General features: G+C 40.5%; 1 protein-coding gene across 1 annotated transcript in view; it reads left to right on the forward strand.

Annotated features, from left to right (window-relative positions):
* Positions 1 to 25,812, forward strand: part of CFAP47 (cilia and flagella associated protein 47) — a 440,981-nt gene that overhangs the window by 146,783 nt on the left and 268,386 nt on the right. The window lies entirely within an intron of this gene.

The raw sequence follows: 25,812 nt of genomic DNA on the forward strand, positions 1-25,812 counted from the left end.
ACTGAATTTTATAAAAAGCCTTTTCTGTATCTATTACTATGATCATGTGTTTTTGTTTTTAGTTTGGTTTATGTGATGATTCACATGTATTAATTTGGAAATGTTGAACCAACCTTGCATCCTAGAGATAAAACCTAGTTGATCTTGCTTTGTTAGCTTTTTGATTTGCTTCTGGATACAGTTTATTAGTATTTTGCTGAGGAGTTTTGTATCGATGTTCATCAACAATATCGGCCTGAAGAATTTTTTTGTGTGTGTCTCTGCCAGGTTTTGGTATCAGAATGATGCTGATCGCATAGAATGAGTTAGGGAGGAGTCCCTCCTGCTTGATTTTTTGGAGTAGTTTCCATAGGAGTGGTACCAGTGCTTCCTTGTACATCTGGTAGAATTCAACTATGAATCTATCTGGTTCTGGGCTTTTTTTTTTTTTTTTTTTTGATTGGTAGGCTATTGATTACTGACTCAATTTCAGAACTCATTCTTGGTCTGTTCAGGGATGTATTTATTCCTGGTTCAGTCTTGGGAGGGTGTATGTGTCCAGGAACTTAAACATTTTTTCTAGGCTTTCTAGTTTGTGTGCATAGAGGTGCTCATAATTGTCTCATTTTTGTGTATTTCTGTGTGGTAGGTGGAAATATCCTCTGTGTCACTTCTGATTGTGTTTATTTGGATCTTTCTTCTTTTATTTGTCTATCTAGCAGTCTAGCTATATAATTTATTCTTTCCAAGAGCACATGTCTAGCTTCATTGATCTTCTTTATGTTTTTTCCTGTCTCACTTCCACTCGGTTCAGTTCCGATTTTGGTTATTGCTTGTCTTCTGCCAGTATTGGGGTTGGCGTGCACTTTTTTCACTGTTCCTCTAGGTACAATGTTAGGTTGTTAATTTGAGATCTTTCTATCCTTTCAATGTGTGTGTTTAGCACTATAAACCTTTCCCTAACACTGCTTTAGCTGTGTCCCAGAGATTCTGATATGTTATATCTTTGGACTGATTAGTTTCAAAGAATTTCTTGATTTTTGCCTTAATTTCTTTTTTACCCAGAAGTCATTCAGGAGCAGGTTGCTTGATTTCTATGTAATTGTATCATTTTGAGTGATCATCTTGGTATCAATTTCTGATTTTACTGTGCTTTGCAGTCTGATGCTATAGTTGGTATGATTTCTTTTTTTTCTTAATTTGCTGAAAATTATTTTATGGCTGATTGGTCAATTTTAGAGTATGTGCCATGAGCAGATGAGAAGAATGCATATTCTGATGTTTTTGGGTGGAGAGTTGTTTAGATGTCTTTTATGTCTATTTGGTTAATTGTAGAATTTATGTCCCAATTATCTTTGTTATCTTTGTTAGTTTTCTGCATCAGTGATGTATCTAATACTGTCAGTGGGGTGTTGAAGTTATCCACTATGATTATATGGTTATCTAAGTCCCTTTGTAGATCTCAAATAACTTGTTTTATGAATCTGGGTGCTCTTGTATTTGGCATATGAATATTTAGGATAGTTATATCTTGTGGAATTGAACCCTTTACCATCATGTAATGCCATTCTTTGTCATTTTTGAATATATTTAATTTAAAGTCTTTTTTTTTTTCTGGAATTAGGATAACAACTCTTTTTTTTTTTCCATTTTCTTGGTAGATTTTTCTTCATCCCTTTACTTTGAGCCTGTGGGTATCACTGCATATGAGATGATTTTTTGAAGACATTATATACTTGGGTCTTGTTTCTTTATGCAACTTGTCACTCTGCCTTTTAATTGGGGCATTTAGCTCATTTACCTTCAAGGTTAATATTAATATGTGAGAACATGATCCTTTCATTTTGTTGTTAGCTGGTTATTATGTAGAGTTGATAGTGTAGTTGCTATAGTGTCAATGGTCTATGTAATTGTGTTTATGTGGTGGTTGGTAAAGGTTTTTCCTTTCTACATTTAGCACTCCCTTAAAGATGTGCACTCTTGTAAAGTACATCTGATGGTGATGAATTCCCTAAGCATTTGCTTGTCTGAAAAGTATCTTCTTTCTCCTTCACTTATAAAGATTAGTTTGATGGTAGTTTTTTTTTTTTTTCTTTAAAAATGCTGACTATAGGCCCCCAATCGTGTGTGGCTTGTAGGGTTTCTGCTGAGAGGTCTGCTGTTAGCCTGATGGTGTTCTCTTTGTAGATGACATGCCCCTTCTCTCTAGCTGTCTTTTATATTCTTTCATTTTTATCTTGTAGAATCTGATGACTATATGTCTTGGGGATAGTCATCTTTTTATAGTACCTCACAGAGTTTCTCTGCATTTCCTGAATTTGAATGTTAGCCTCTCTAGCAAGGTTGGGGAAATTTACATGGATGATATCCTCAAATGTTTTCCAAGCTGCTTATTTTCTCTCCCTCTCCTTCAGATATGCCAGTGAGTTGTAGATTTAGTCTCTTTTCATAATTCCACATTGCTCGATGGTTTTGTTCTTTCCTTTTTAAAATTTTTTTAAATGTTTGTTCCACTGAGTTTGTTTGGAGAACCAGTCTTCAAACTCTGAGATTCTTTCCTCAACTTGGTCAATTCTGCTGTTAATACTTTTAGTTGTGCTGGTTCTTTCTCATCTATGTGGGCTGATGATCTTTTAACTGTCATGGAATTTGAGTATGCTCAGTTGACTTTATTTCTGGATGTTTTCAAAGGGTTGAGGCTTTGTGCTGGGGCTTTTTTCGTAGCTGAATTCTTGTCCTTGGTTTCACAGAGGTGTATATTAGCGAAGTATTTTTGATGTTGACGTTTGGGCTGTGATTCAGTAGATGGCACCGATGCATAATGACTGGTAGATAGGCTTTTGTACAGCCACATGGCTTCTCTGCAATTCCCTGCATTTCCCGCCATGCTCCCTCTCAGTGCTCTGAGAGTGTGGGCTCCTCTCCCACTTGACTGCTGGCTGCAAATCTTGGCTCGGCACTCCTAGGCTGCACACTGCAGCCCTGAGATGAGCTCAGGTTTTATGTTCCCTCTTCAGCTCAGGGACAAGCAAGGCAGGGACCTTGGCATTGACAATTACAGAGGGCCTTTCACTTGTCTCTTGGTGCCCCACCCCAGATACATGCAGAACCAATACCAATCAGAATGTCCAGCCCCAGATAGGATGGCTACTTTGTGGGCTCAAGATGGAAGACCCTGCCTGCTGATGGCTTGTGGAGAAGAGACTGGTCTCTTCTTCTTTGGGTGGCTACAGTGTGCTGGAGATGTGAGTAAATCCTTCAAGATCTTTGTTACTTCTCTAGCCCAAGGGCAGCAAAAGCAGAACTGCTTCAGTGGCAGTGTCACAGGGGCTGTCAGTTGCCTATGGAAACTCCACCTGAGGGAAACACCATGCCACTACCAGTGGGAATGCTCAATCAGGGTTGGAGCATCTGCTTTGCAGTCCCTAGTGTAGGTACCTGCCTGGTAAAGAGTAGAGGGTGCCCAGCGGGAAGGGACTGGGCTCCTCTGTGTATGGTGATTCCACCATGTTGGAGGTACTAGCTATACGACCAGGCCCTTTGTTTCTTCCCCAGTCTGAGGGCAGTAAGGGCAGTACATCTGCAGCTGCAATGGGAGAGGGGCTGTCACATGTCTCTCAGATTTTTCTCCCCAGAATAATTCAGAGCCACCACCAACTGAAATGATCAGGTGGGGGCAGGATGGTTTTGCTGGGGGCCCAGGTCGAGAGGCCCTTCCCAGTGAGAAGTAACAGGGGCAGTGACCCACGTCGAAAATAGTCTGGTCATTTTTTTTTTTTTTTTAAATAAGGCAGTTGTGCTGTGTCGGGGTCCTGCATTGATCTTAATCACTTTACTCCTATCTGATCCTGAGAGAAGTAGGAGCAGGAGCTGTAGAGCAACAAAACTGTGGGCCTGGCTGCTCCCTCTGGGAGCTCCATCCTATGGAAGTATAGTACTGCTACCAGCTGGCTTGAGAGCTCAGGGAGGGCTGGGGTGGCCATACCAGGGTCTCAGTGAGGCTTTTCTGGCAAAGCGCAATGGAGATGAAGCCTGCAGTCCATCCATTCCTCAGCCCCATGGATTCAGCCCCTATCCTGTGGTTCTGTGGAGCCTGGCCTCCATGGTTGCTGGATTTACAGCCCACTTGTGCTGGAATGCCCAGAGTCGAAGGCCCCTAAGATTCTTCATGTTCCTGAACAGTGGCTCTGCCCAGACCCACATAGCTGTGTGTGTCAGTATAGAGGCCCTGGTTGGTCCGGAGGCCGGAGGTTGTGGGGAATGGTGGGAGTGAGCCAAAGGGGATATCCTGAGTCCAGGTTTCAAAGGTCCATGGCAGAAGTGTAGATCCCCGGGGGCTCTCACCCACTCACCGTTTCTCTGCAGTGGTGAGTCTCCCTTGGCTCCATGCCCATTTCAGGTGGGCAACTGTCCTGCCTCCATCTTTTCTTTCTCTGTGGGTCACGTTACTTCCTTCACGTGTCCACTTGGATGATCCTGTTGAAGAGCTCATGCTTATTTGCCACTCTCTTCTCCCCATAAGGGAGTTGCACACTAGCTGCTTCTAGGCAGCCATCTTGGCCCCAAACACCGGTGCCATTTCTTTTCGTGGAACCTGTGAATCATGAACTCTCAGGCTAAGAGACCACCAAGGTCATGTAATGCTGCTCATGTTTGAACTCCTTCCTCAGCATCTCCTGCAATACTTCATTGTCTGCAAGCATCTAGTGTTTCTGATGAGAAATTGGATGGCACATTTTGTGAGTAATGTGTTCATCTCTTAGAGTACTTTTATGGCTTTGCTGGTCTCCTGTCCTGCAATTTATTGTAATCTAATCTGAGCATGTAGGTCTTTTTCGTCACTCAGTCTACCTGACATTCAGTAGGCCCTTTCATTTTGAAGTCTTTAGCTTTGCTTCCCAGCCTCCTCCCCTGCTATTTCCTTCCATCTGTTTTCTCTATTTTCTCTTTTCTCTCTATCTGGATCTTATTAGAAGGATGGCAGACCTGCTTGACCGATCCTTTATATCCCTCACAATTATGTTTTATGTTTTTCGTCTTTTTCCATCTTGTGCTTTATTTTACTTGTATCTATCCTTCACTTCCTCTTGTAGTCTTCCACGGATTTCTTAAGTTGATATTTCTAGTGTTGTTTTCAATAGCTCTGTGTTATTCTTTATTTCCTTTCTCCCTGACTTGTTCCTTGTTCCTCCTTCCTTTCCTCCCTTCCTGCCTCATTTCTTCTTCCTCCTTGACTTCCTTCCACTTTCAAGTCTTTTTCTTTCATTATAGCATCCTGTGTTTGTGTTATAGAAGTATACTTTCTCAAATATCTCTTGTAAAGCGTGAGCTACTTTCTAAATTATATTTTTCCTTGAGTTGTTTTATTTCTCCTTAGTTCTTTATACTTTTAAATTTTTATTTGATTATTTTCTTTTCTGCTCTGCTTTTTCTAAAATAGTTCTGTGTTTGTCATTTATTCATATACATATGAATGAAAGACTTGGTTGTAGATAAAAACCAATAGACAAGGATTTATCTGACTATTGTGCAAATCTTTTTCTATCAATTATTTTGTCTGATTGGAAGACAGATAAAAGTCTTAAGTGGACAACACAAATGCTTTAGTTTAGGGGAAAGAGAGGAGAAGGCAGACTCCATGCAATGCAAAAATATGGGAGAATTGACTCTAGAGCATGGATAGCCACTAAAGGTGCCCTCAATCCCCCAGGTATCTAGGAGTTGAATTTATTCTGTGAGATCTCCAGTTTCTTCTGGAGGCTATGTTTGCTGTTATCAGTCTCCTCTGTAAATGTTTTGTGGTATAGGAGGTGAAGCCTAGCTCTTCTATATACAGTACTTCTATTAATCATTGTGATTACTCTACCACGTGTCGCTTCATCCCTATGTGTCATCTGCCAACTCAAAACTTGAAGACTCTCTTATATACCTCCAAGGAAAATGGCTTCCTTTTCCCTGGAGCCTATTGCTATGCTGTCCATCATTTTGATTTATTTCTTAATTCAATTCTTTCCATTCTCTGTCTTATAGATATTCTTCAAAATTTCTGGTATGCTAATGGTCTTTTCCCTAATTTCACCATTGTTGCAAGTTTATTCCCTGTCTTCAATCTTTGTGACATTTCCGAAATATTTTGAGAGGAAGAGAGGAAAATAAGTTCAGTATACTTTTCTGAATAGGAAATTGTGCTACCTTCTGATGTGTATCAGTAGTTTCACTCTTCCAGTTATCTTCTTAAAGTCATATCTTAATAACTCCTCATTGTTTCTGCTATTGCTTTTATTATTTTGGTCTAGTGATTCATACCCCACTGAACTTACTTTTGAATATCTCTCTGACCTTGGCCCTTTAAAATATTTTATATTTTATTAATATTAATAATGGTTAGTATACTGAACTCTTTTTTTTTAAATTTCTGACATTTGTATTTTATTTTATTTTATTTTTTTATTGCATTTTAGGTTTTGGGGTACATGTGAAGAACATGCACGATTGTTGCATAGGTACACACGTGGCAGTGTGATTTGCTGCCTTCCTCCCCTTCACCTATATCTGTCATTTCTCCCCATGCAATGGACCCCAGTGAGTAGTGCTACCCTCCCCGTGTCCATGTGTTCTCATTGTTCAACACCCACCTAAGAGTGAGAACACGTGGTGTTTGATTTTCTGCTCTTGTGTCAGTTTGCTGAGAACGATGGTTTCCAGGTTCATCCATGTCCCTAAAAAGGACATGAACTCATAGTTTTTGATGGCTGTGTAATATTCCATGGTGTTTATGTACCACATTTTCCCTGTCCAGTCTATCATCGATGGGCGTTTGGGTTGGTTCCAGGTCTTTGCTATTGTAAACAGTGCTGCAATGAACATTCGTGTGCATGTGTCATTATAATAGAATAATTTATAATCCTTCAGATATATACCCAGTAATGGGATTGCTGGGTCAAATGGGATTTCTATTTTTAGGTGATTGAGGAATTGCCACACTGTCTTCCACAATGATTGAACTAATTTACATTCCCACCAACAGTGTAAAAGTGTTCCTAGTTCTCCACACCCTCTCCAGCATCTCTTGTCTCCAGATGTTTTAATGATCGTCTTTCTAACTGGGGTGAGATAGTATCTCAATGTAGTTTTGATTTGCATTTCTCTAATGGCCAGTGATGATGAGCATTTTTTCATATGTTTGTTGGCCTCCTGTATGTCTTCTTTTGTAAAGTGTCTGTTCATATCCTTTGCCCACTTCTGAATGGGCTTGTTTGTTTTTTTCTTGTAGATCTGGTTTAGTTCTTTGTAAATTCTGGATATCAGCCCCTTGTCAGATGGGTAGACTGCAAAATTTTTTTCCCATTCTGTTGGTTGCCGATTACCTCTACTGACTGTTTCTTTTGCAGTGCAGAAGCTGTGGAGTTTGATTAGGTCCCATTTGTCTATTTTGGCTTTTCTTGCCAATGCTTTTGGTGTTTTGGTCATGAAGTCCTTGCCTACGCCTATGTCCTGAATGGTTGTGCCTAGATTTTCTTCTAGGGTTTTTATGGTGTTAGGTCTGATGTTTAAGTCTTTAATCCATCTGGAGTTAATTTTAGTGAAAGGTGTCAGGAAGGGGTCCTGTTTCTGCTTTCTGCACATGGCTAGCCAGTTTTCCCAACACCATTTATTAAACAGGGAGTCCTTTCCCCATTGCTTGTTTTTGTCAGGTTTGTCGAAGATCAGATGGTTGTGGGTATGTTGTATTTCCTCTGAGGCCTCTGTTCTGTTCCATTGGTCTATATCTCTGTTTTGGTACCAGTACCATGCTGTTCTGATTACTGTAGCCTTGTAGTATAGTTTGAAGTCCGGTAGTGTGATGACTCCTGCTTTGTTCTTTTTGCTTAGAATTGACTTGGATATTCGGGCTCTCTTTTGGTTCCATATGAAGTTTAAGGTGTTTTCTTCCAGTTCTGTGAAGAAGGTCATTGGTAACTTGATGGGGATAGCATTGAATCTGTAAATTACTTTGGGCAGTATGGCCATTTTCATGATGTTGATTCTTCCTAACCATGAACATGAATGTTTCTCCATCTGTTTGTGTCCTCTCTTATTTTGTTGAGCAGTGGCTTGTAGTTCTCCTTGAAGAGGTCCTTTACGTTCCTTGTTAATTTTATTCCTAGGTATTTTATTCTCTTTGTAGCAATTGTGAATGGCAGTTCATTCTTGATTTGGCTCTCTTTCAGTTTGTTACTGGTGTATAGGAATGCTTGTGATGTTTGCACATTGATTTTGTATCCTGAGACTTTGCTGAAGTTGTTTATCAGTTTCAGGAGATTTTGGGCTGAGTCGATGGGGTCTTCTAGATATACAGTCATGTATCTGCAAATAGAGACAGTTTGATTTCCTCCTTTCCTATTTGAATACCCTTTATTTCTTTTTCTTGCCTGATTGCTCTGGCTAGAACTTTCAGTACTATATTGAATAGAAGTGGTGAGAGATGGCATCCTTGTCTAGTGCCAGATTTTAAAGGGAATGCTTCCAGTTTTTTCCCATTTAGTATGATATTGACTTTGGTTTGTCATAAATAGCTTTTATTATTTTGAGATATGTTCTGTTAATGCCTAGTTTATTGAGGGTTTTTAGCATAAAGGGCTGTTGAATTTTGTCAAAGGTCTTCTCTGCATCAATTGAGATAATCATGTGGTTTTTGTCTTTGGTTCTGTTTATGTGGTGAATTACGTTTATGGACTTGTGTATGTTGAACCAGCCTTGCATCCCTGGGGTGAATCTTACTTGATCATGGCAGATAAGCTTTTTGATGTGCTATTGCAATCGGCTTGCCAGTATTTTATTGAAGATTTTTGCATCTATGTTCATTATGGATATTGGCCTGAAGTTTTCTTTTATTGTTGAGTCTCTGCTGGGTTTTGGTATCAGGATGATGTTTGTCTCATAAAATGATTTGGGAAGGATTCCCTCTTTTTGGATTGTCTGAAATAGTTTCAGAAGGAATGGTAACAGCTCCTCTTTGTACGTCTGGTAGAATTCGGCTGTGAACCCATCTAGACCTCGGCTTTTTTTGGGTGGTAGGCTCTTAATTGCTGCCTCGACTTCAGACCTTGTTATTGGTCTATTCAGGGTTTCGACCTCTTCCTGGTTTTGGCTTGGGAGGTTGCAGGTGTCCAGGAATTTATCCATTTCTTCCAGGTTTATTAGTTTATGTGCATAGAGTTGTTTGTAATAATTTCTGATGATGGTTTGGATTTCTGGGGAATCTGTGGTGATAGCCCCTTTATCGTTTTTTATTTGCATCAATTTGGTTATTCTCCTTTTCTTTTTTTTTTTTTTTTGAGACGGAGTTTCGCTCTCGTTACCCAGGCTGGAGTGCAATGGCGTGATCTCGGCTCACCGCAACCTCCGCCTCCTGGGTTCAGTTAATTCTCCTGCCTCAGCCTCCTGAATAGCTGGGATTACAGGCACGTGCCACCATGCCCAGCTAATTTTTTGTATTTTTAGTAGAGATGAGGTTTCACCAGGTTGACCAGGATGGTCTCTATCTCTCGACCTCGTCATCCACCCACCTCGGCCTCCCAAAGTGCTGGGATTACAGGCTTGAGCCACCGCGCCCGGCTCCTTTTCTTTTTTATTAATCTGGCTAGTGGTCTGTCTATTTTGTTGATCTTTTTGAAAAAACCAGCTTCTGTATTTATTGATTTTTTGAAGAGTGTTTTTTTGTCTCTATTTCCTTCAGTTCTGCTTTGATCTTAGTTATTTCCTGTCTTCTGCTAGGTTTTGAGTTTTTTTGATCTTGCTCCTCTAGCTCTTTCAATTTTGGTGATAGGTCTCAATTTTAGATCTCTCCTTTCTTCTCATGTGGGCACTTATTGCTATATATTTTCCTCTAGAGACTGCTTTAAATGTGTCCCAGAGATTCTGATATGTCGCATCTCCGTTCTCGTTGGTTTTGAAGAACATCTTTATTTCTGCCTTCATTTCATTGTTTATCCAGTCAACATTCAAGAGTAAGTTGTTCAGTTTCCATGAAGCTGTGCGGTTCTGAGTTAGTTTCTGCATTCTGAGTTCTAACCTGATTGCACTGTGGTCTGAGAGACTGTTTGTTATGATTTCTGTTCTTTTGCATTTACTGAGGAGTTATTTATTGCCAATTATGTGGTCAATTTTAGAGTAGGTGTGATGTGGTGCTGAGAAGAATGTATATTCTGTGCATTTGGGGTGGAGAGTTCTGTAAATGTCTATTAGGTTTGCTTGTTCCAGGTCTGAGTTCATGTCCTAGATATCCTTGTTAATTTTCTGTCTGGATGATCTTTCTAATATTGACAGTGGGGTGTTAAAGTCTCCCACTATTATTGTGTGGGAGTCTAAGTCTCTTTGTACATCATTAAGAGCTTGCCTTATGTATCTGGGTGCTCCTGTATTGGGTGCGTATATATTTAGGATCATTAGCTCTTCTTGTTCCAGTGATCCTTTTACCGTTATGTAATGTCCTTCTTTGTCTCTTTTGATCTTTGTTGCTTTAAAGTCTATTTTATCAGAGATGAGAATTGCAACTCCTGCTTTTTGTTTGCTCTCCATTTCCTTGGTAGATCTTCCTCCATCACTTTATTTTGAGTCTTTGTGTATCCTTGCATGTAAGATGAGTTTCCTGGATACAGCACACTGACGGGTTTTGGGTTTTTATCCAATTTGCCAGTCTGTGTCTTTTGATTGGGGCATTTAGTCCATTGACATTTAGGGATAGTATTATTATGTGTGAATTGGATACTGTCATTTTGATGCTACCTGGCTGTTCTGTTGGTTAGTTGATGCAGATTCTTGATTGTGTTGATGCTCTTTACCATTTAGTATGTTTTTGGAATGGCTGGTACTGGTTGTTCCTTTATATGTGTAGAGCCTCTTTCAGGAGTTCTTGTAGAGCAGGTTTGGTGGTGATGAAATCTCTGAGTGCTTGCTTGTTTACAAAGGATTTTATTTTTTCTTCACTTATAAAGCTTAGTTTGGCTGGATAGGAGATTCTGGGTTGAAAGTTCTTTTCTTTAAGGATGTTGAATATTGACCCCCAATCTCTTCTGGCTTGTAGGGTTTCTGCTGAGAGATCTGCTGTGAGTCTGATGGGCTTCCCTTTGTGGGTAACCCAGTCTTTCTCTCTGGCTGCCCTTAGCATTTTCTCTTTCATTTCAATCCTGGTGAATCTGATAATTATGTGCCTTGGGTTTGCTCTTCTTGAGGAATATCTTTCTGGTTTTCTCTGTATTTCCTGGACTTGAATATTGGCCTGCCTTGCTAGGTTGGGGAAGTTTTCCTGGATAATATCCTGAAGAGTATTTTCCAGCTTGGATTCATTCTCTTCGTCACATTCAGGTACACCTATCAAGCGTAGATTAGGTCTTTTCACAGAGTCCCACATTTCTTGAAGATTTTGTTCATTCCTTTTTGCCCTTTTTTCTCTGTTCTTGCCTTCTCTTTTTATTTCATTGAGTTGATCTTCGACCTCTGATATCCTTTCTTCTGCTTGGCCAATTCGGCTGTTGAAACTTGTGCATGCTTCGCGACGTTTGCGTGTTGTGTTTTTCAGCTCCATCAATTCACTTATATTCCTCTCTATGTTGTCCATTCTCATTAGCATTTCGTCCCATCTTTTTTCAAGGTTCTTAGTTTCTTTGCATTGGGTTAGAACATGTTCTTTTAGCTCACTGTAGTTTCTTACTACCCAGCTTCTGAAGTCTGATTCTGTCATTTCATCACACTCCTTCTCTATCTGGTCTTGTTCCCTTGCTGGTGAGGAGTTGTGATCCCTTTTACGAGGAGAGGTGTTCCGGTTTCAGGAGTTTTCACCCTTTTTGCGCTGGTTTCTTCCCATCTTTGTGGGTTTATCCACCTGTTGTCTTTGTAGTTACTGTCTTTCAGATTGAGTCTCTGAGTGAGCTTCCAGTTTGTGTATGCTGAAGTTACTTCTTTTTTTTTTTAAGCTTTCCTTCTAACAGTCTGGCCCCTCTGCTGTAGGACTGTTGAGGTCCTCTCCAGGCCCTGCTTGCCTGGGGATCACCTGCAGCAGCTGCGGAACAGTAAGTGTTGCTACGAGTTTCCTCTTCTGCTGTCTTTGTCCCCGAAGGATGCTCGCCAACTCTCAGTCCGTTCTCTCCTTTATGAGGTGACTCTTTGGATCTGTGGGGGTCAGGGAGCTGCTTCAGGAGACAGTCTGTCTTTTATTGGGGCTCAAGTCCTGAGCTGTGAGCTCCGTTGTTCGTTCAGAGCTGCTGGGCAGGTACGTTTAGGTCCGCTGCAGCTGAACTCATAAAGCACTTTTTGTTTCCAGGTCCTCTGTCCCGGGGAGTTAGGGCTTTATGAGTTTCCGTTGTGCTGCTGCCCCCCTTTTCTTTTCTTTCACGGCTGCCCCACAATTAGGAGTCTGCCTAGTCCCTGTCTGCCTGCAGAGGCTTTGCTGAGCTGCTGTGGGCTCCACCGAGCTGCCGTGTGATCTTACCTGCAGTCTTGTTTATATGGATGTAGTTAGAACTGCCTTGGCCATGGTGGCCCTGCCTCTGTTATGGCGGACTCTCTCTGTTGTGGCAGGTTGCCTTGGCAATGGCGGTTTGCCTCAGTAACGGCGGCCTGCCTCCGTAGTGGTGGAGAGTCTCAGTAATGGTGGACGCCCCTCCCCCACAGAGCCAGACCGTCCTGGGTTCAGCTGTGCTTGCTGTGAAACGCTTAACCCAGAGCGTTTTCAATTACTGTTTTTATTGTCGTCGTTGTTGTTGTTGTGGCGGGGGAGACCAACCGAGCCTCATCATCTGGCTCCCTCACTCAGAGTCTTTTTTTTTTTTTTTTTTTTTAAATTGAATGACCCAATGTTGCAGTCACCTGTTGAAAAAGTGCCGGGATCTCCCGTACCGCGCCTCACTGAGCCGGTTGAAAAATGTGCTGATGTTCCTGGCAGTTTTTGTGCCTAGGAATCTCCTGGCCTGGTTTGCTATTTCAGGTGAATGGTCAACTCTGCCATCTCAGGGCTCCAATCGCCAGCTAAGAGGGCTCCCAGACCAGTGGCTTTTGTATGGAGAACCACCACAACAGGGCGTGGTCACAGCAGCCGCGTGGGCCAAAACAGCCACACTCGCTGAAACAGCGGCACTGGAGACCCCTCTGCCTGGGAATCTCCTCGTCTGTGGGCAGTAAAAATTCATCTGGAAATGCGGCGTCCACTCACCCTCTGCACTTTCACTGGGAGCTGAAGTCCTGAGCTGTTCTTAGTCGGCCATCTTCCCAGCATTCTCCTATACTGAACTCTTATTATGTATAAGGCATCATTATATATGCCTTATGGATATTCATTTACTCTTTTTTCAATTTTTTTCTTTTATGGATTGTATATATCATATATACTTTATTTTTATTTTTTAAATTAAAAAATTTTTTTCCGTAATTTGTTGCGGTACAGGTGGTATTTGGTTACATGAATAAGTTCCTTAATGGTGATTTGTGAGATTTTGGTGCACCCATCACCCAAGCAGTATACAATGTACTATATATGTTGTCTTTTATCCCTAGCCCTCCTCCCACTCTTCCTCTCATGTCCCCAAAGTCCATTGTATCATTCTTATGCCTTTGTCTCCCCAGAGCTTAGCTCCCACGTATCGGTGAGAAGATACAATGTTTGGTTTTCCATTTCTGAGTTACTTCACTTAGAATAATAGTCTCCAGTCTCACCCAGGTCCCTGCAAATGCTGTTAATTCACTCGTTTTTTTTGGCTCAGTAATATTCCATCACATATATTTGCCACAGTTTCTTTATCCACTTGTTGGTTGTTGGACATTTGGGTTGGTTCCATGATTTTGCAACTGTGAATTGTGCTGCTAAAAACATGTGTGTGCAAGAATCTTTTTTGAATAATGACTTCTTTTCCTTTGGGTGGATAGTCAGTAGTGGGATTGCAGGATCTAATGGTATTTCTAATTTTAGTTCTTTAAGGAATCTCCACACTGTTTTCCATAGTGGCTATACTAGTTTACATTGCCACCAGCAGTGTAGAAGTGTTCCCTAATCATTGCATCCATGCCAACATCTACTGTTTTTTGATTTTTTGATTATGGCCATTTTTGCAGGAGTTGAGTGGTATTGCATTGTGGTTTTGATATGCATTTTCCTGATCATCAGTGATGTTGAGCATTTCTTCATGTTTGTTGTCTATTTGTATATCTTCCTTTGAGAACTCTCTATTCATGTCCTTAGTCCACTTTTTGGTGGGATTTTTTTTTCTGATTTGAGTTCATTGTAGATTCTGGATATGAGTCCTTTGTCAGATATATAGATTGTAAAGATTTTCTCCCACTCTCTGGGTTGTCTGTTTACTCTGATGACTGTTCCTTTTGTCATGCAAAAGCTCTTTAGTTTAATTAGGTCCCAGCTATTTATCTTTGTTTTTATTGCATTTGCTTCTCGGTGCTTGGTCATGAAATCCTTGCCTAAGCCAATGTCTAGAATCATTTACTCTTTACAGCCACCTTGTGATGAAGGTACTGCAGCGCTTATAGCTTGCAGCAAATGCCAAGAATGAAGTACTCAGACAATTGCAGCTGAGCAGGGCTAACGTGTAGCTCTTCTGAGAGAGTCTGCCCCAGCATCTGTCTGCAAAGTATTTATTGAAAGGGCTTGTATTAACTATAAACATCCATTAGATGGCCATTTGAGGTGGGCGCTGAGACACCTGTGACCTTGTACACACTCAAAACTCATTCTTAGGAGCTGTTTTCAGCGTTTCTTATCACACCACACACTCTTTCAGGGTCAAGGAGTTTCATTCCCATACACAAATAACATACACACAGTGCCTCAGTATTCTTCCGTACCCCAACCTCAAATGCATGCCTTGTACATAAGCCTGAATATGTTGCCTTGCGCCTCCCACATCTCCCCCTTCTTTAATTCTTGGAGCATGCTGGTCATTCAATGCACGGTAAGCCTCTAGCGTTCTTACTTGGTCATATATGCATCAGTTGGCAGCACAGAGTTACAAAACAGAGTTAGCAAACAGTTACAAAAACACCCAAATGCATATGTTTAACCTAGACACCCAAGTATTTGGGTTTAACCATTGAAAGCCTTTTTGTAATTGCTGAAGGGTACTTGTTTGTAATTGCTGCAACCATTCTTCAAGTTGTTTCTTTAATTCACACTCAAGAGTAGAAATTTGAGAAGGCAAATGGTAGTGATAAACCCCTTGCAGATGTGCTTTTCTAAATAACTGCAAGGTGGACTCTCCTTCCCAGTTCTGCATTAAATTTACAGGCAGCCACAATACTGCTCGCCAAGTTAACATCATGACACAGGTTGTATTTAACTGTATAACATTTTGATGAGATAAGGATGTAGCGTACCAGCTACTGGAAGAGATTTTAATACTATAAAAGGATTGATTCTGCTCTATGTTAGGAACACCTTGCCCAAACAGAAGTATATAAGGGTGTGTAGTACAAATCAGGACTGTATCAGTAACATTAGTCTGCTAAGAGAGTGGTATAGTTGCCACCAGTAGTAATGTGCTCATCATGTGAAAGAACCTGTTCCAAAAAGGAAGACCTAGTCCCCAAATTTGGGTATGTGCAGGGCTTAACGCTTGTTTCCCTTTTAGTTGTAATATTGGTCCTGAAAGCCAATACTCTGGCTAGGTGATAAAACTATTGGAGGGACTCCCAAATCCAATAGTCTGATTTGCAGACGTAAGATTACCATGGAGGTCCCAATCAAGTAAGGTGCCATTATCAAACAGAGGCCCTTGGCGTGGTGCAGATTGTCTGCTTAGAGACCAACAGATGGCCTCAAGCTTATATCGCCAGTCCCTCCTTGGATGGCAAATAGGAAGATCAGGCACTTGTGTAGCTTCATTAAAGACCTCAGTAAGATTAGTGGTAACAGCAGAAATAAAGGTCAAATTTGCAAGCTTAGCCTCCCTTTTGGGCTGATAGCAAAGATACTCCTGAGGAATGAGAGGAACACACTTAACATGTGATATTCTGAAAAAAACAAAGAGGAGGATTACTAGGTAATAAAATCAAGGAGTCATTAAGTTTAATCCATCTTAAATTTTCAGTCAAGGGAATAAGACAGGGGCATCCATGGACCTCCTGTCCAAGAAGTATCATTAGATGACAAAGGCAGGTCAGCATCCCACCATGTACTAACATTAAAAACAGGGGGATTTAGAACATGACTCCAATAAATATGTTCTTGAGCTGATCCCACTTGGCAAAGGACAAGAATTACCAGCCACCCTAACATCCATGCCTGTCTTACTTTCTCAGAAGTTTCCCCAGTTACCACTAGATGCATAAGAAACTAGTTCTTTGCAGTTCCAGGGGCTTCCACGGTGGCAAACCAGATAGTTGCTTGTTGATCCAATTTCTTTAGTTGTTCCCGGGTAGTGCCAGATGACTTCCAAATCAGCACTGTCATTGCTGGTTGATTCTCCAACAACAGGTCCTGTTCTGAAGGAAAGAACCCCATATTCCCCACCTTTTTTTTATTAAGATATACTTTAAGAGTTTGAGGCCGGGCGCGGTGGCTCAAGCCTGTAATCCCAGCACTTTGGGAGGCCGAGGCGGGTGGATCACAAGGTCGAGAGATCGAGACCATCCTCGTCAACATGGTGAAACCCCGTCTCTACTAAAAAAATACAAAAAATTAGCTGGGCATGGTGGCTCGTGCCTGTAATCCCAGCTACTCAGGAGGCTGAGGCAGGAGAATTGTCTGAACCCAGGAGGCAGAGGTTGCGGTGAGCCGAGATCGTGCCATTGCACTCCAGCCTGGGTAACAAGAGTGAAACTCCGTCTCAAAAAAAAAAAAAAAAAAAAAAAAGAGTTTGATGAGTTAATTTAATAATGGCCTGAGTGGGTAAGTTATAGAGAATGTCAGTTTTATGTTGTTATATGTTAAAGTTGCAATGCATATGCAAATTGAGTACTTAAATAGTAAGGAACATTATCAGTTTTTATAGTTTGTGGAAGGCCTAAAGTTATAATAGATTTAAACAAATGAGCAATTGTGTTTTTAGTTTTTCCACCGGTCCAGGGGGTAGCATGTATTAAACTTGTCTACGTGTCCACGGTAATGTGGAGAAATTTAAAACATCCAAAGGGTGGATACTGAGTAAAATCAGTTTGCCAGATAGCACCAGACCTCATGGATTGGCACCAAGCCCTAAGAAAAAAGGAGAAAGCGAATGCTATTGGCAATCAGGACAAGTTTGAATAATCATTTGCGCTTGAGCAAGTGTTAAATGAAACTGTTTTTGAGACCTTGGGCATTCTGATGAAACAAAAGAAAACAAAACATGATTAGCTTGAGCTCGAAAAAAGCAGGAAACCACAAACCACATTACCAGAGCATCAGCTCAAGCATTCCCTTCTGACAAGGGACCAGGGAGCCCAGAATGAGAGTGAATGTGGGTGATATAAAGAGGGTGAAGACGGGCACAGAGGAGCTTTTGTGCTACAAGAAACAAAGCTGGTAGAGATTCATTAGTAATGCCCTTCACATGTGCAAGATCTAAATGAGGAATGCTATATACTAACTCTGTTTATGTCTTGGTGAGGAAAGGTTTGTAAGGTTATTAGGGCCTTTAACTCTTCCTGTTGCATAATTTAAAAATGTTCCTGGGATTTGTGCTGCCAGTTTTGCAGGCATCTTGCCACACTATAGCTGTCTTTTCATTTTTTTTCTGAACCATCTGTAAAGAGAGTAGTGGGGTGAAGCAAGGGCTCAGAGACAACAGTAGATACAAATTTAACAGGTGCAGTTTGTGAAAAGTTCAGGAGCTTACAGGTTGGTAAGTGGAAGCTGATATTTGCCAATAAAGTCAGCCATTGCTACTGGCCAATCAAGATTACAAGCTAAGAGACTATGAAATTGTTTTTTACTTAAAAGTAGGAAAAGAGTAGCAGGGTCATATCCTGATAATTGGACACACTGTTGGTGCCCCTTTAGTAAGAGAAGCTATTAAATCTGTGGTCTTTTGCATATGTTTAGAGGGGTTATGAGACAGGTACATAACATATAAAATACAGAAATGGCAAAAGATAAAGCCTACCTGTTAAACTCAGATATGGAAGGGATGGATATTTTAGGTAACTTTTACCATATCATGGCCCTTGAAAGTTATTAGAATGTGACTGCAAGTGTCCAGGAAAATAAACCTGCATTGAGTTAGCTTAAGTGTGTAAAATAAAAAAAGAACCCCCCAATTTTTCAATGTCCTTAGGTACTGGCTATTTTCCTGCATTCGCCTTTAGCTGGAATGTCTTAGAAGTGAGCTTGGGAAAGCAGGACTGTGGCCGGGTTCTTTCCATCTGCTCCAGGCTCTTTAGGCAGCCTGTCTTTTTAACAGCCTGTCACCTGTTGCTACCCTTACCCTGAGAGGAAGGAAGGAAGACTATAAGTGGCAGCAAGAGGTCAGAGAATGACCAGGTGGTAAAGTGGCTGTATAAGTGCGGAGGCAGGAGGCAAGAGGGTAACAGGCTGGGAGAAGACCTCTTCCCTCGTCCTCCAGGGCACCTACGCTTGGAGCCAACCCTGTTAGGGAAGGCACTGAAAATCTATCGGGCTTTTTATTATTTTTACTACCCCTAAGCACAGAGGCTCAGGCGGGGGGAGCCGATATGCAGCACAGGGTCTGCTTTGAAGTTTCCCAGCCACAGTGTTTTTTAGACATTTTACGAAAAAGTGAAACATTCCTTGCTGCTGCGTCTATCTTCTGAAGGCGACAGCAGCTGGCAGAGGTCGCCTACCTCAGCCTAGTTAACATCTAATACATGGCTATGGGAGAGCGCCCCTTATTAGCGGGCTCCTCCCCCAGGGACTAGGGAAGACAAGGAATTGTTTGTCGGCATGCGAGGGGTGGCAGAACTAGGAAAAGCAGCAGCACAGCAAGCAGCAGGCCAAACTGCACAGTTACTAAGGCATGTGACCATGGTGAGGATGATTCTTAGGACTTGGTTGGAGCTGCCCGCAGTCACCCAGAGACCCGGTCTGTACCTCTTGGCCTCCCATCCATCACCACAAACCCACAAAGGAGTGACTTGCCTAGACCGCCAATGACCAAATGGGGACTCCATGGCGTCTTAGCAACTCTCCTGCCCTAGGCCTCTGTGGGCAGCAAGAAAGCCAGAGCTATCTGTGATTAAAACCCAGGAGGCAGCTTGCAACTTTCCCTTATACTCCAGGGAAACAAAAAAAAAGCCAAGGCCAAGAAGGCCGATGCTGGAAGTAGGAAGTGAGAACTTGCGTATTAGGAAGACAGTCATCATCAGCCACTTTCCTTCCCTCCTGGAGGCACCCCTCCAGCAGGAAAGTTTGTCAGGAGATGTAGCCACCAGATCGTATAGATGTTTGCTGACCGGGGGTCTTCTCCAAGAACCATCCCTTGGGCGGCCTCCAATCTCCTTAAGGTGAATGGGAAGCACAGTTGCCTTCTCAGGGCCAACGAACGCAGGTCCCTTTAAGGGTGGAGGAAAGGAGGGCAATGTCTTTTCTGTAGGGGGAGGAAAAGGCTTGGGTCCATCCTTACCACTAGAAAATGTCTCTTCCTTATTCCCCATAGAAGGGAATGAAATGGGGAGAGGAGTCTCTCCCTGTTGTTCTGGTTCCTGTTTTTCCTTCTCCTTTAAATCTCCTGAATTCCCTTCAGGTGGAGAAGATGGGTGGTCTGACTCGACACAATGTGGCAGATAAAGAGGGTACAACGCGGAGCGAGCGCACCAGTGCCCAGGTGGTCAAAATAGTAACATTAGCAAAATGACCTTGCTCAAATCCTGTTTTCAGGCAGCGACCTACCGACTCCCATAACTCTAAATCTAAGGTTTGGTGATCAGGAAACCAAGGGCATTCCGGCCGAATTAAGAGCTTAAGCATAAAGCTCCAGGCTCGACAGTGCACTGGATAGCCTGAAGTAGCTGTTGCACTGTTTTAAAAAATACTTTCTGCTCTTTGGTCATTTCTTGACCCATGATAACCTAACCACTGATATTATACATGTATGTCCCATCCTGCTGATGGGAGTCAGGACTGTCCCTTACTGGGATTCCCTGAAAATTGATGAGCTCTCCTCTTTCATGTGTAACTTCAAGGTGATTACATCAGGGGCATCCCTTGCAGAGCTTATAGCTTGCAGTGAATGCCAAGGATGAATACTCAGTTCCAGCTGAGCCTGGCTAGTGGGCAGCTCTTGTGAGAGAGTCTGCTCCAGCATCTGCCTAGTATTTATTAAAAGGGCTTGGATTAACTACATTAGATGCCCATTTGAGGGAGGTGCAGAAGCGCCTGTGAATTTGTATACACTCAAACGTCATTCGCAGGAGGCTGTTTTCAGTGTTCCTTATCACACCACACACCCCACTCCTTGTTCAGTTTTCAGGGTAAAGGAGTTTCATTCCCATACACAAATAACATACACACAGTGCCTCAGTATTTTTCCATACCCCGACCTCAAATGCCTTGTACATAAACTCAAATATGTTGCTGTGTGTCCCCCACAATGTACTATTATTATCCCAATTTTACTGATGAGAAACGGAGGCAGGAAAAGAAGAAAGGAACTTTCCTAAGATCACACAGCTACTAAATAGCAGAACCAGGCTTTGAACTCAAGCATTCTATTTTGATAGCGAGTACTTTTTAAAATCATGCCCCTTGCCAATTATTGGAGGATCAGATTAAGATTTAGGAAATTCTAACACTTGAAAGACATGAACTCCACCATTTAGCAATCTTGACTTTGGCTTTAGTGGAAACACTGCAATTATCTGTGGTTAGATATATCAGTTTAAGAAGTCAAAGAATACAGTAGTTTGGAACTGAGAAGAGATATATAATCCTATTGTGTATAGGCATAATCTAGGACTTCAGACAAAATGAAGCTTCAAGTACTGGGCAAGCCGTGAATTCTAGGATCATACAGGTTAACAGGTATAATTGCAAGGCCTTATATGCAATAACCCTCAGGTGGAGAGTCATCTGCTATAAGACATATTACTTGAAAAAGTGAAATCCATTGTGGGTTATGGTGTGGGTCTCATACTGCATTTGTTTTTTTGTGTTTTTTTTTCCCCTAATGTTATTGAAAAATTTTTTTTGAAATGTTTGTGCATCATTTCTCTTGAACCTCAAGATAGGGATTGTCAGAAATGCTCTTTGTGCATTATTTCTGTTGAACCTGAAGATAGGGATTGTCAGAAATGCTCTTTGTTGATGTGTACCTTGGATAGTTTCACTCTTTAGAAACACCACTTCATAACAGTAAGAGAAATGGGGCCAGTTTATTTGTTGATTTCTGAGATACATACAAGTAGAATAGCAGAAGGCAAAGAAATTATTTGAGGGGATTTCCTATTTATTCTTAGTCGGATTTCTTTTTTACAAGGCTATGAAAATGTTATTAAGTTATATTTTGTCTTTTACAATAACTTCTTCATAAAAATATTTTGGGATCTAGTTAATGAATTACATGACTTATGGGTTCTTTTCAATTTTTTGAACAAATTGCAATCATATAATTATAGGGTATACAGCGCTAATGTGGTATATATATATATATATATACAGTGTGGAATAACTAAATCAAGATAATTAACATATTAATCATCCTAAGTATTTATCATTTATTTCTCTTGTATAATTGCAAGCTATTATCGTTTGAACAACATCTCTCAGGTCCCTCAACCTTTAGCCTCCGATAACCACCATTCCACTCTCTGCTTCAATGAGTCAGCTTTTTTAGGTGCCTTGCATGAGTGACATAATATATTATCTTTCTATGCCTGGCTTATTTCACTTAGCATAATGTCCTTCAGGTTCATCCATGTTGTCAAAAATTACTCAATTTCATTCTTTTTTAAGGCTGAGGAGTGTTTCATTTTGTTTATCCATTCATCTGTTGATTGACACTTAGGTTGATTCCATATCTTGGCTATTGTGAATAATGCTGTAATAAACCTGGGAGTGATGATATCTTTTCAATACACTGATTTCATTTATTTTAAATAGATACCCAAATATGGGGTAGGCAGATCATGTGGTAGTTTTATTTTAATGTTTCGATTTTAATTTTATATTTACTATTTTGTTTTATTAATTTATTCATTTTGAGACAGAGTCTCACTCTGTCTCCCAGGCTGGAGTGCAGTGGCGTGATCTGGGCTCACTGTAATCTCTGCCTCCCAGGTTCAAGCAATTCACCTGCCTCAGCCTCCAAGTAGTTGGGATTACAGGTGCACACCACCATGCCTGGCTAATTTTTGTATTTGTAGTAGAGATGGGGTTTCATTATGTTGGCAAGGCTGGTCTAGAACTCCTGACCTTGTGATCCACCCACCTTGGCCTCCCAAAGTGCTGGGATTATAGGCGTGAGACATGATACCTGCCCTGTTGTTATTTTTTAATAACTTCAACTTTTATTTTAGATTCAGGGGTAGATATGCAACAAACATGCATATATTGTGTGATGCTGAGGTTTGGAATACAAATGATCCTATCACCCAGATAGAGACCATAGTACACAGCCATTAGTTTTTGAACTCTTATTCCCTTCCTTCATGCCTCCTTCTGTTATTCCTGAGTGCCTTTTGTGGCCATCTTTTTGTTCATGAGTACCCAACAGTTAGGTCCCACAAGAGAGTGGATGCAGTATTTGTTTTTTTGTTCCTATGTTTATTCACTTACGATAATGGTCCAGCTGCATCCATGTTGCTGCAAATGACGTGATTTCATTTTTTTTTTTTTTTTTGTGGTTTCATAGTATTCCATGCTGTATATGTACTGTATTTTCTTTATCCAATCCACCATTGATGGAGAACTAGGTTGATTCTATGTCTTTGCTATTGTGAATCATGCTGTGATGCATATACAAGTGCATATGGCTTTTTGGTAGAATGATTTCTTTTCTTTTGGATATATATCCGACATGGGATTGCTGGGTTGAAGGGTAGCTCTGTTTTAAGTTCTTTGAGAAATCTCCAAACTGCTTTCCATGGTAGCTGATCTTACTTGGATTTCCACCAATAGTATTTAAACATTCACTTTTCTCTGCAACCTCACAAGCATCTCTTGTTTTTGCCTTTTTAGTAATAGCCATTCTGACTGGTGTGAGATGGTATCTTACTGTGATTTTGATTTGCATTTCTATGATGTTTAGTAATGCTGAGCACTTTTTCATATGTTTCTTGGCCAGTTATATATCTCCTTTTGAAAGTGTCTGTTTATGTTATTTGCCCACTTTTTAATGGGGTTGTTTTTTGCTTTTTGAACTGTTTCAGTTCCTTATTGTTTATGAATATTAGACCTTTTTCAGATGCTTGGTTTGCAGATATTTTCTCCCATTCTGTAGGTTGTCTGTTTACTCTGTTAATAGTTTCTTTTGCTGTGCAGAAGCCCTTTAGTTTAATTAGGTCCCATTGTCACTTTTTTCTTTTTGTTGCAATTGATTTTGAGGACTCAGACATAAATTTTTCAAGGTCAGTGTCCAGAATGCTGTTTCCTAGGTCTTCCTCTAGAATTCTTATAGATTGGGGCTTTGTATTTAAATCTTTAATCCATCTTGAGTTAATTGTCGTATATGGTAAAAGTGAAGGGTCTAGTTTTAATTGTCTGCAAATGACTAGCCAAGTATCACAGTACCATTTACTGGATACAGAATCCGTTCGCCATTGCTTATTTTTGCTGACTGTGTTGAAGATTAGATGGCTGTAGTTGTGTACCTCTTTTTTTGGATTCTTTATTCTGTTCTGTTGGTCTTTGTGTCTGTTTTTGTACCAGTACCGTACAACTTTGGTTCATGCAGCCTTATAGTATAGTTTGAAGTCAGGTAATACGATGCCTCCAGCTTGGTTCTATTTGCTCAGGATTCATTTGGTTATTTGGGCTTATTTTGGTTACATATGAATTTTAGAAAAAATTTTTTAAAATTCTGTGAAAAATTGCATTGGCAATTTGGTAGAAGTAGCTTTGAATCTGTAGATTGCTTTAGGCAGTAAGTCCATTTTAACTATATTGATTCTTCCAATCAGTTAGCATAAAATGTTTTTCCATTTGTTTATGTCATCTGTGATTTCTTTCAGCAGTGTTTTGTAGATCTCCTTACATAGATCTTTTACCCCCTTGGTCAGATGTATTCTTAGGTATTTTATTTTGTTGTGGCTATTGTAAATAGGATTGCTTTCTTGATTTGGCTCTCAGTATGAACATTATTGGTGTATAGAAATGCTATCAATTTTTGTACATTGCTTTTGTATCTTCAAACTTTGCTGAAGTCATTTATCAGTTACAGGAAATCTCTGGGATGCAGCAAAAACATTGTTAAGAGGAAAGTTCATAATGCTAAACACCTACTGCAAAAAGTTAAAAAGATTTAAAATTGCTGGGCACAGTGACTCATGCCTGTAATCCGAGCACTTTGTGAGGCTGAGGTGGGCAGATCGCCTGAGGTCAGGAGTTGGAGACCAGCCTGGCCAACATGGTGAAACCCTGTCTCTACAAGAATACAAAAAATTAGCCAAGCATGGTGGCACACACCTGTAGTCTGAGCTAATAGGGAGGCCGAGGCAGGGGAATTTAACCTGTGCGGCAGAGGTTGCAGTAAGATGAGATCGTGCCACTGCACTCCAGCCTGAATGACAGAGTGAGACTCTGTCTCAAAAAAAAAAAAAAAGAAAATGAAAAGAAAAATCTCAAACTAAACTTCACACACTGAGGCACTAGAAAAACTAACCCAAAAGCTAGTGAAAGAAAAGAAATTACTAAAATATGAGCAAAACTAAATGAATTTGAAAGTCAAAAACACATGCAAAGAATCAACAAAACCAAAATTTGGTTTTTTTGAAAAGATAAACAAGATTGATAGACTACTAGCTAGAATAACAAAGAAAAAAAGGAAGAACATGTAAATAAGCACAATCAGAATTACTAAAGGTGACATTACAACTGATCCCCAGAAATACAAAGGATCCTAAGAGATGTTTGTGAACACTTCTATGCACAAGAACTAAAAAATTTAGAGAAAGTAGATAGATTCCTAGAAGCACAGAACCTCTCAAGATTGAGTCAGGAAGAAGTTGAATCTCTGAAGAGATCAGTATTGATTTCTAAAATTGAATCAGTAACAAAAAAACCTACTAACAAAAGCCGTGGACCAAATTAATTCACAGACAAATTTTACCAGATAAACAAAGAAGAGCTGTTAATAATTATACTGATTCTGTTCCAAAAAATCAAGGAGAAAGGACTCCTCCCTAACTCACTCTTGGAAGCCAACATCACTGTGATACCAAAATTTGGCAGAGACACAATGAAAAAACAAAACAAAACTGTAGGCCAATATTCCAGATGAACATAGATTTAAAAATCCTCAATAAAATATTAGCAAACTGAATCCAATAGCACATCATAATGCTCATTCACCATGATCAAGTAGGCTTCAGTCCTGGGATGCAAGGTTGATTCAACACATACAGAATGATCAATGTGATTCACCACATATGTGGAATTAAAAACAAAAACCGTATGATCATCTCAATAGATGTGCTAAAAGCCTTCAATAATATCTGACATCCATTTATGATTAAAAAAAAAAACACCTCAACAGAGTCACCAACAAAGTAACATACCTCAAAATAACAAGAGTCATCTGTGACAGCCAACATCATACCAAATGGGCATGAGCTTGAACCATTTCCCTTGACTACTAGAACAAAGCAAGGATGCCCACTCTGTCCAATGCTATTCAAAAGAGTATGGGAATTCCTTTTCAGAGCAAGCAGGCAAGAGAAAGAAACAAAAGGCATTCAAATAAGAAAAAAAGAATTCTTACT

The sequence above is a fragment of the Saimiri boliviensis genome, chromosome X, assembly GCF_048565385.1.
Source record: "Saimiri boliviensis isolate mSaiBol1 chromosome X, mSaiBol1.pri, whole genome shotgun sequence".
Lineage (NCBI taxonomy): Eukaryota > Metazoa > Chordata > Mammalia > Primates > Cebidae > Saimiri > Saimiri boliviensis.